At 34.6% G+C, this 10920-nt stretch overlaps 1 long non-coding RNA gene across 1 annotated transcript in view; it reads right to left on the reverse strand.

Annotated features, from left to right (window-relative positions):
* The window catches only part of LOC140845325 (uncharacterized), a 379465-nt gene extending 373211 nt beyond the window's left edge, over positions 1 to 6254 (reverse strand). The window contains exon 1 of the long non-coding RNA XR_012124097.1: positions 6180 to 6254. This is a non-coding gene — a long non-coding RNA (uncharacterized lncRNA). The remainder of the gene's footprint in view (positions 1 to 6179) is intronic.
* Between the last annotated feature and the right edge of the window lie 4666 nt (positions 6255 to 10920).

Below are 10920 nucleotides of genomic sequence, written 5' to 3' on the forward strand. Positions count from 1 at the left end.
AATTTTACTGTGGTATGAGAGTAGACATTGTATGTCTATTGTTTTAATCTTTTTAAGGTGTGACTTATGGCCCAGATTGTGATCTATCTTGGTGAATGTTACCTTGAGATTGAGAACTTGGGTTCTACCTTTGTTGGATCAAGTAGTCTATTGTTGTCACTTATATCCAGTTGATTGGCGGTGTTGTTGAGCTTAACTATGTTCTTATTGATTTTTTGCCTGCTGGATAGGTCTCTTTCTATTACAGGGGTATTAAAGTATCTGAATATAATAGTAGATTCATCTATTCCTCTTTGCAGTTCTATCATTTTTTATCTCAGGTAGTTGACCCTCTGTTGTTAAGTGCATACCCATTAAAAATTGTTGTCTTTCTAGAATATTGACCCCTTCATCATTATTGTCTCTATCCCTGATAACTTACCTTGCTTGAATTATCCAATGTATAAAATTAATACAGCTACATATGCTTTCTTTTGATTAGCATGTATATTTTTTCTATCCATTTACTTTATACAATAATTTACATATATATATATATGTATATCTTTACATTTAAGGTGTCTCTGATAGCATATAGCAAATGGATCTGACAGCAAATGGATTTTTTTAATCTATTCTGACAATCTCTATTTTTATTGGTCTATATAGTTCATTGACATTTAAGGTGATTATTGATATAGTTGTATTAATATTTATCATACTTATTACTATTTCATATTTGTTGCCCTTGTTCTTTGTTCCTATTTTTATCTTCCATTCTTTTTCTGTTTTTTGTTGTTATAATTTAGTATATTATATGATTTCATACTCTTTCCTTTCTTAACATATCAGTTATACATCTTTATAAACCATTTATTAGTGGTTGTCCTAGATTTTACAATATACAGTTATGACTAACCCATGTCCATTTTAAAATAACACTCTAATGCTTCACAGGTAATATGAGAACATTATAATAATGAAATGATCCTAATTTTTCCCTCCTGTCCCTTGCAATATTTCTGTCATTCACTTTAGTCATATGCAAGCATACACAAGCATGTATGTCTTAAACATAATCAAGTATGCTGTTGGCATTATTATTCTGAGCACACTATTATCTGTTAGATTAATTAAGAATAAGAAAAATAATTAAGTTTTTATTGTAATCTTGACTTATTACTTCTTCAGTGATCTTCCTTTCTTTATATATATCTGAGTCTCTGACCTTTATTATTCACCTTTTGTCTAAAAATCATCTTTTAACATTTCTTGCAAGGCAGGTCTCCTAGCAAAAAACAATGAAAACAATGTCAATTTTCGTTTGCCTGGGAAAGCCTTTATTTTGTTCATTTTTGAGGGATAATTTCACAAGGTACAGAATTCCAAGTTGGTGTTTTTTTTTCTTCCTCTCAACACTTTATTATTTCATTCTACTCTCTTCTTGGTTTCTAAGGGGAAGTTAGATGTAACTCCACTTTGTTCCTCGTAGGTAAAGTGTATATTTTCTTTGGGCATTTTCAGGATGTTTTATTTTCCTTTAATTTCTATAGTTTGGAAATGATATGTTTGGGTGCAGGTTTTATTTATTATTTTTGCTGTGTGGGTAGGGGGATCCTTTTAGAATTTTTCCTGTTTGGTGCTTTCTGAACTTCCTGGATCTGTGTTTCACTGTCTGACAATAATTTGAGGAAATTGTAAGTTATGACTGTTTCAAGTATTTCTTCTGCTTTTTTCCCCTGGTATTCCCATTACATATATGTTATACCTCTTTTATAGTGGTCCTATAGTACTTAGGTTGTATCTGAATACATTTGTATATATTAATTAGTATTACAATTACAGAATTATGCTCTTGGTTCTTTCTTAGTGTTTTCGTATCTTTGCTTACATTGCCCATCTGTTCTTGCATGCTGTCTACTATGTCCATTAGAGCCCTTTAAACTCTTCCTCTGAGTAGCAGACCATATTTCCTTCCTTGCTCCCATTGTTTGAGCTTCTCCCGAGCCTGCTACCATATGGGTAACCTCACTTGTGGGCTTCCCTAAGTGAGGGACAAGAATAGCCATGAGGGGCTCAAAGAGGGACAGGGAAGCTGCTTGAAGCACCACATTCTTCATTCCCACAGTACAGGGCTCTTCATCTGGGCCATAATTCTCTGGTCTAGAAATGGCATTTCTCATGCTTAGCTCCTGTAACACCTGTTGGATCTTGGCATATGTCTGCCATTTAGCAAGGGAAGATGGCAAATCACTAATTGGACCATACAGTGTGAACCATGGCTGTAAAACAATCAAGAAGGAAATGGTTCCCTGAGATCTGATGTGCATTTTGTAGTCACTGCCTCAAGGCAGGATGAACTGTCGCAAAAGCCAGCTTTTCCATCTCTGATTCAAATAGAACAATTTCATCCATCCCTACATCCCAAAGATGCAGGAACCAAGCTGATATTGACTCTGAAGGCTTCTGCCAAACTGGGAGCCTAAATCTACCAGCTCAGCCTGAGTATAGAGGCAGAGCATAGAGTGCTCCATGACGTGGGAAGAGGACTGCACCTCTCCCAGAGGAACTCAAGGTTGCTCTGCCTTTATTTTCTTGATTATAACCAGGTGGGCTTTCATCACAGGAAGGGTTGATGTCTCTGGCACCACTCCATCCTTCCCCAGCTCCTTCTCCATTTCAGGGGCTGGTGGCACCTTTCCTGCCATTTCTTCAAGTGCCTCCTCTGCTCACCCTTTACCTTTTCTACAGTGCCTTAGAATTATTCTAGGTCAGTCTTCAGCTACTCTCTCACCTTCTCCTCAGTTCCTCAGAGTTGGCATTCCTATGCTGCCTCTTCCCGTGCTTCTTGCAGAAGTACTTCCTTCTCTGTCATGGTTTTTTCCTCTTCCACAGAACCTTGCAGTGCCACCGTCTCATTCTGCAAAGAATTTTACGTCCTCCACAGCACCTCCCACGTCATGTTCATGCGCTGCTGCTGCTTGTGCTTCTTGCAGGGTATGTCCTCCCCCTTCATGGCCTTCACCTCTTCCACAGTGCCTTGCAGCAATGCCATTTCGTCCCTCAACAAATCTTGTACTTCCTCCGCAGCACCTTGCAGCGCACATCCTCATGCTGCCTCCTCTCATGTCAGTGCCATTTCATTCTTCAACAAATCTACAGCACTTTTCAGTTTGTGTTCTTCTGTCTCTCACAGAAGCATATCCCTCTCATCTTTAGCTTTTTTAGCACTGTGAGAAACAACCAACCCATGGTTTCTGCTGCTTCGTGGGCACCCTGCTTCCCAAAGGACATCCTTGTTGTGCCAAGGGCCCCCTTCACTGCCTCAGGTGTTGCCTCTACCTACCCGTCCATCTTGAGGAGGAGCCCAGTACTCTAGGAGGCAAGCCACTCAGACCATGTGTCCACTGGAGGACACCTGAATGTCTCCCCATCCATAGGGACAGCCCACTGAAGCAAAGCACACCACACACACACACACACACACACACACACACACACACAGAGTAGCCTATTCTGTTCTTCAGTCTACAGAAAATCTTGCCAACTATGCCAATTGCCTTGCCTGAGGGTTTCAGCTCCAGGCAGGTTCACTATTAATTCAGTGAGATGGGGAAATGACAATGGAGTGTTTTTAAGGTAAAAGGGTTTATACCCAGTTTTATTCTCATGGTAGTAGGTCATGCACTATAATCACATGTGCATCCAGCAGTCTAAAGTCCTGAAATCCATCTCCATCTCTGCCTCCACCTAGAGCACTGGGTGGAGCTCTTTATATAGTGACTCAGTCAACAATAGCTCTTTGCCAACAGGCGTGGGAGCATCACCCTAGCAATAGGCCAATTACATCGTCAAGGAGTTTAGGGTCAGCTGAGGATCCTGGACATAGGAACTTAGGTTTTTTTGTTCCTTTTTGGTGGATAGCCATATATTTACTTACTCTGAATACAAATTCAAAGATGACTCCTAATTTGTATATTTATTTTCTTTAAATTTAGAATTTTCCAGGGCTCTGTGAGAAGTACTCTTAGATCTGGAGTAAGTAGTTATACAGACTTACTTATTTTTTCCTGTATAGAAAGATGTACACTAATATGGGTGCAGAATGAACTTAAATAGGAAAAAAAGATAATTTGATTCATACAATCTTGGTGAAACTCATGTCAGAGGAGGCTGGGACAGCGAAAGGTAAGTACAGATTCTGGAAAGTTATGGAAGCAGGTTCACGAAGTGAATGTCAGTTTACCGAAGAATCAACAGCCTTGGTTACTATACCCAACCAGCAAAACAGAGAGAAAAAGAAAAATGTACCAAGAGAATAAGTAAATGAGAAAAAAAAAACCTCATTAATAACCTGAGAGAAAAGAGAAAGAGAAAACATTCCATACATGAAATAATAATGACATCTGAGATATTTTGGAAAATTGGACAATAAGAGAAGAAAATGCTCTTAAACACAATATAACTGCTACATTTAAAAAGTTTTAAAGGTAAATTTAAGGTGTTGTCCTCAAAGTAGAACCAAAGCAAAAGGAAATGGACAAAGAGAGAGATTGAAATATTAGTCTCAATCTAGGAAGTTCAATGTCCTTTTGATAAGCGTTCAAAAAAAAAGAGAATAAAAGAAGACAGGGGCAGAAAATTGTCAAGGAGTTAACACATAAAATTTCACAAAAGTGAAAAGCACAGATCTAAGGGAGTAGTGCAATTAATTAAAAAAAAGACACTTATCTGGGCACATCATATAATTGTTAATACTATAGATAAAATAAAGACTAAAAGTTTTCTGAAGAAAATAATTTATATGTAAAGGGTTAACAATCAGAATGGCACTGAACATCTCAATGATACCAGGAGGCTAGAATAATGGAGAAATGACTTCAACATTTTAAGGGAAAATAATTTTCCATGTAGAATTCAATGTAAGCCCACTAAGTTAAACATAAAAGGAAAATTAAGATATTTAAGAAATATAGGCATTTATGGATTTTTTTTCTTCTATGCACTCCATTATGGGAGTCATTGAAGTATTCTAGATGACATGGAAGTGCTAGTAGAAATCATGATAATCCTAATAAACAGACTATATGGCAATACATTATATTTCTCAGGCATGCCTCTCACATTCTGAATTCCATTTCTTTCTTCTTACCTGGATGAACTGCTACTCAAATATACTGAATCTAACCCCTTCAGGTCCCTGTTAAAATTACAAAGCCTTCTCTGAATAAGCCAGTCTAATAAATGTTCTTCCCTCCTTCAACTACCTTTGGTACTTATTGTCTTACTTTGGTACTTACTACTTAGGAGACTTTATATTTTCTAGGCAGTTGTTGTTTATGAGTGCGTTACGTCTCAGCTAGAGCTCATACTCTTGGAAGACAAGGTGTGCCTGCCCAGTGCTGTAATAGTCACTACCACCCCACACACCCACACTGAAACATGCAGTTTATTATCCAGAAAGCTACGCAAACAATAAGCACTTAATGATTTTCCATCAAAGAACATACTCTAATTGTACTTTAAAAAAACTTCATATGCGTTGACAAACATAACAAGTACATGTAGGGAAAAGGAAATGTTGATTTTGGAGCAGTTCTTTAGTTTTCTAATAAAAATAGCATCTTCTAGGAAAAGGAGTTATACAAAAATTTCAGTATTGAGTGTATGTGTGGTGTGAGTTCTTAAAACTGAGAAAGTATGGACAGAACCATTTAATATATTCAATGAATTTATTTTTGCTAAATATAGAATGGATAATGTCAGATTTAGAGTAATGCTCCCTCTGTGGTAAGGAATAGATACTTTGAGGAATAAATGAATTAAATTTAGCAGAGCCCCATTAACATCCCTTCACTTAGAGGTATGAGGACAGAAGGCACTGGCACATCAATTTAAAATAAACAAATTAGAAAGACAATATAGATTCTTCAGCAACTCTAGCACGAATGTCAGATACAAGGGACTACGCCAAATAATCTAATCTTGTAATTGCTCCTGATTTATAATTTTCAGACAACTGTAACAGGCAAAAAGTAAAGGCACTGCTGAATCTGGTTTTTAACGGTGACTTCCATGCCTGGTAAACAGTGGGAACAGTCACCTACCAAGGCAAGAAAGCCGTGCCGAACACAGTGGGGAAAACCTAGGATAGAAGAAGATTTTTTCTCTTCAAATTACATCAAGCATTAGCACCTTACCTTTTTCTTCAAATTGGTGGATTTTTGAAGCAGACAAGTAAACTACGGAAAATTTAGTATTTTTGCTCTTCATTTGTCTGGATCTGAAAGATATAAACAGAACTCATTTCAAATACGAATACCAGGAAATCTAAATAAAATAAATAACAAGAAAAAAATTATGAGCTATATGCAAGGAATTTAAAAAAAAAGAAACCACTCTGAAAGATAATAAAAAGAAGGAAATATAAGAAAATGTCTTAGTCAAGTTCTCAAAACAATTCAATGAAATTTATGTAAGACTAATGACTTTCAGATTAGGAAATAGAGAAGTTCATGGCTGTATACCTGCTTAAATAAAACCACAAAGGAGATGAGACAATCAGATGGGACATTAAGTAAAATAAAATTAATAAAATAAATGAAAATCTTGAAAATTATCTCAGGAGTCAGAGGGGAAAAAGTGGAATACTGACTAACATGACCTAACTCCGAAGGAGGGAACAAATATAGGTTATATAATAGCAGATTAATAATTATTAAAATCTTCCTATGTTAAAGACTTGAATTTGCATAAATGAAGAGTTCACAGAAGACCAGGCAACATTAATTAAAATATACCGGAACTGTGACATACCTCTGTGAAAGTGTTGCACTTTTTTAAAAGACAAAAAATAATCTCTACAAGCTTATAGTAAAAAAAAAAAAAAAAAAAAAAAAGTACTTATTAAGGGGAAAATATCTGGTTAACTTTAAAGTCTCAGAAAATAAGAATGCCAAAAAACAATGAAGATTATGAAATAAGATTCCTAAATAAAGCCAACCTGATCTTTATGTAAAGAGGAAAAAAATTAAAAATTATTTTAGAAAGTTGTTTTAAAACATTCAAAACTAATTGAGACAAAATAAACCTCTGAAATGGTACAAAGCACATAATACATGAACACATATACAAATACTTACAAAATGTTAGCAGCCATTCACTTTGAATGATAGGATTACTAGTGTTTAATCTTTTCTTTTTTATAATTTTGCATATTTTACAATTTTCAAAACATTTATAATTAGAAGTTTTAATATTTTTACAGTAACAGAATCAAACTACTTGTGATTAATTCTTTTTCAGTCTTTTTAATAGATAGAAATTAGATTATTATTATTATTAGTCTAATGGATACAAATTTCAATAAGTGGCTCTGTAAGAGGTTGGTACCAGACACTGATGTGCATATGCATTAGTGAATATGCTAGTAGACTGAAGTTGTGTTCCGTTGTTTAGCTAAAAGAGTAGGAAATTGAGTACAAGAAGCAAATAAAAATTTCCATAGAGAATGAAAGACATTGTGCTGGGTCATGGGAGAAACCAGAAAAAATGGGGTACAAGTGGGACCCTATGCTTGTTTTGAGGCTTGTTAGATTCTATGCTACCTATAAAGCCAGAGGACAAAATATACTATGGAACTGGAGAAAGAATATACCTTTACTAATTACTTCAGTGGTTCTGGGCAGCTTTTCCAACCAGAGGATTTGTGTTCACAGGAAGAGGATCGCTGGGACATGTGCAAACTCAGAAGAGAAGGAAACTGTATGGAAGAACATTTTCATGAATGTAATAGCAATGGATGGAGAAATAGTGTCAAGTGGTTTCTTGTGCACAAATTAGAACAGAAGAGGAAAACTCTTAGAAAAGCTTTTTGATAACTAATCACTTGAATGAGACTCCTAATGGTTCTGTTTCCAAGACATATTACCCAGTGCTGGCAGTAGCCAATGCCTTTCAACCTAATATGGTATCTGACTTTCTCATCAACCTCATTTGTTACCTATTCAACCCTTTTTCAGATACAAAAATCTGTTTGATTCAATGAAAGCTTTTTTCTCCCTTGCATTGGTTAGTACTTCTAGATCAATTAAAATGTGATGGTGGGCTTCCTTTAATCCTTTCAGATTTCAACAGAAATGGGTCTAATGTTTCATTGTTTTAGTGTTTCAATAATGTATCCAATGAAACAAAGTTGTGGACTGATAAAAATTGTTACATTTTTCAACTAGGGTAAGGAAATAATCATCTATGTTATTTTGCTAAGGGTTAAAAATCAGGAGTGTTTTAAAAATTTTGTCATATGCCTTTTTGGCATATACTGATGTGGTCATATAACTTATCTTTTTTTGCCTATTTATATGAATAGCTTTCCTAATATTTACTATCTATGCATCACTGGAAAGAACAGTGTATACTCATGACTTATCTTCCATGTAGAGAACTTCCAAATGAAATAAGCTCTTTCTAAAAAAAAGTTGTCTATTCTTGCTTCACCCATGTCTTTCTTTGTTTATATCTTGTATTTTTGTCATTCATGTCTAGTATCACCTCCTGAGAAAGAAAATCTTCCTAAATATGTTCATGAAAATAATCATTTCCATTCCACACTCCTGTCTGGAGTCATTCTTTACTGACTTGACCTGCTTTACTTAGTTTATATAATTTATTGATGTCTGCAAATAAATCATTTACATATTTGCATATTTTGTTACGATCTCAGTATCCCACCATGATGAAGGCAGTGACTTAGTCTTATTCACTGCTGAATAACAGCACTTTAATCAGTACCAAGAACTACTAGTATCTCAATAAAATAAAGAGGGAGAGAGGAAAAGAGGGGGCAGAAGTAAGAAAAATACAATGCAGTATGAGGAGGAGAAAGGAAATGAGGAAGAAGAGTGAAAAAAAGCAATATATGAAGGATTTTTGAGGGGTGCTGTAAGAGAAGATAGTGGCTAAAGCTGGGGAAATTCAGATCATTGATAATATTGTCTGATGCAACCCAGGAACATATGTGTGAAAGATTTATCACTTAAGGGAAAATTGATAGTTATATAAGGATTATTTAAGTAGGCTTATTTAGGATTCATGGCTAAAGTATATTTCAGAAACAAGAGCATTACTGTACTGGAAAAATAAAATAAGGGACTCTTTTTCAGCTTTGGAAATTATATATTAGAAGTACAATATTTTACTTCAATAATTACATTGAATTAATGCTATGCGATTATTTATTAGTAAACTTTCTCAAAACTGCTAGCTGACCAGGGGTAAACACTATTATCACATTTTAAAGGTATTTAAATAACTTGCTCAGAGATATAAATGAATTTGGTCCTGGCCAGATGTACTACTCAGGAGGTTTTTACTAAAACTGTTCTCAGTCAGGTGCTTCCTAAAAAACAAAATAAAAAACACCACTGCAAACCACTTCAAAAGTTTCTCTCTGTATTTCTTAAAGTCAAGTATTACTGCTTTATCATTATTATATCATAATATCCATAAAAATCAAAATCTGCAGTTACAGGGATATAGAATATCTCTGCATAATAAATGCAACAAATTCATTTATTTGGGTTACATTTGTTATCTTTTCTCCAGTCCATGGACCAGTATGGTTTTTGTTTAATTAATATAAAACTAATAAATAGGAGCTCAAGCCATGTCCCTAGTACACAATTACTACAGATATGCTGCCTACCTCGTGTCAATTTCCCTGGATATGCAGTTACCCTCGAGAAACTCAGTTTGAGCATTCAGACATTATTTCATCTTGAATTTTTTGTGAGACTAGAACTAGGTAGAAATGGCTTGTGCATGGGCATATTCATGTAGGTTCCAATTAAGATTAAGTGAAATGTGTTCTAACAAATAAGTAAGTTCTGAAGACTATACCTATAGAAATTTGGGAAAAATCCATAGGAAATGGAAGAGACAGGAAATATCTGAAGAATTCTTTCTTTAGATAATGACCAGATAAGGTGATATATCTATGGCCAAACAACCCAATAATTGCTGAGAAAAATGAACTTATATTGATTATTTTAACACCTTATATTCTATCCCAAAAAAAAAATCCTTTAGGAACAACTAAAATAGCCACTTGACATCAAATTTGTGCACCATGCTCATAAAAATGGAACTATAAGAATACAAAGAAATTCTGTGAAAAAGGACACTTTGTTTTGAGAAAAAATATAGACATATTTAACTTCTGATACTTTGGTTTGTGCCCTTTGGGCACTTTTTCTTTTCATGGGTAAGCCCAGAGACAATATTAAAATAAGAAAATTTTAGTCATCTTTTAATTTGATTGACTCATTTCATGCTTTTTTTTTTTTTCTACTGGCTATTTTAAAAAGCCATTTCAAAACTATTGTGAAGATTCTTACTTGGAAAGAAAAGATGCATTGTAATTTATAAAAGGAAATTTTCTTCCTCTATGAACAATCACATCCCATTGTTCATAACATTTATAATCATGTGTGGTTATGTACAAAAATCTTGAAAAATACTGCTTTTTGTGTGTTATTTAAAGCTGCCAATCTGCCCAGGCTTATTTAAATCAAGGCTAAATCATTTCAGTGAGCAAAGTCTTAAAGTTTTAGTTGCATTGTAAGAGGCCTAAGAATAAATTAAAATGTAAAACTTGAACTTAGGAGACATTTAAATGATCAAACTAAAGCATTAATACAGGATAAACCTAATCTTAGCAGTACAGGAATAAGGCTTTACTAGCAAGTGTCTTTCAAGAATCAATACATGTTAGTGAGTAATATTAAGTGATGTGCTTAACAGCCCAACCATTAATACACTTAACCTGGTTTTCTCAAAAGAGAAGGTTTGGCCACCTTGCACAGAAGTAGCCTGATGTATTAAAATGTAAATTACATGTCTCTTTACAAGAGATTTTTTTTTAACTACATAATCCATTAGTGT

This window comes from Manis javanica, chromosome 13, assembly GCF_040802235.1.
Source record: "Manis javanica isolate MJ-LG chromosome 13, MJ_LKY, whole genome shotgun sequence".
Classification (NCBI taxonomy): Eukaryota; Metazoa; Chordata; class Mammalia; order Pholidota; family Manidae; genus Manis; species Manis javanica.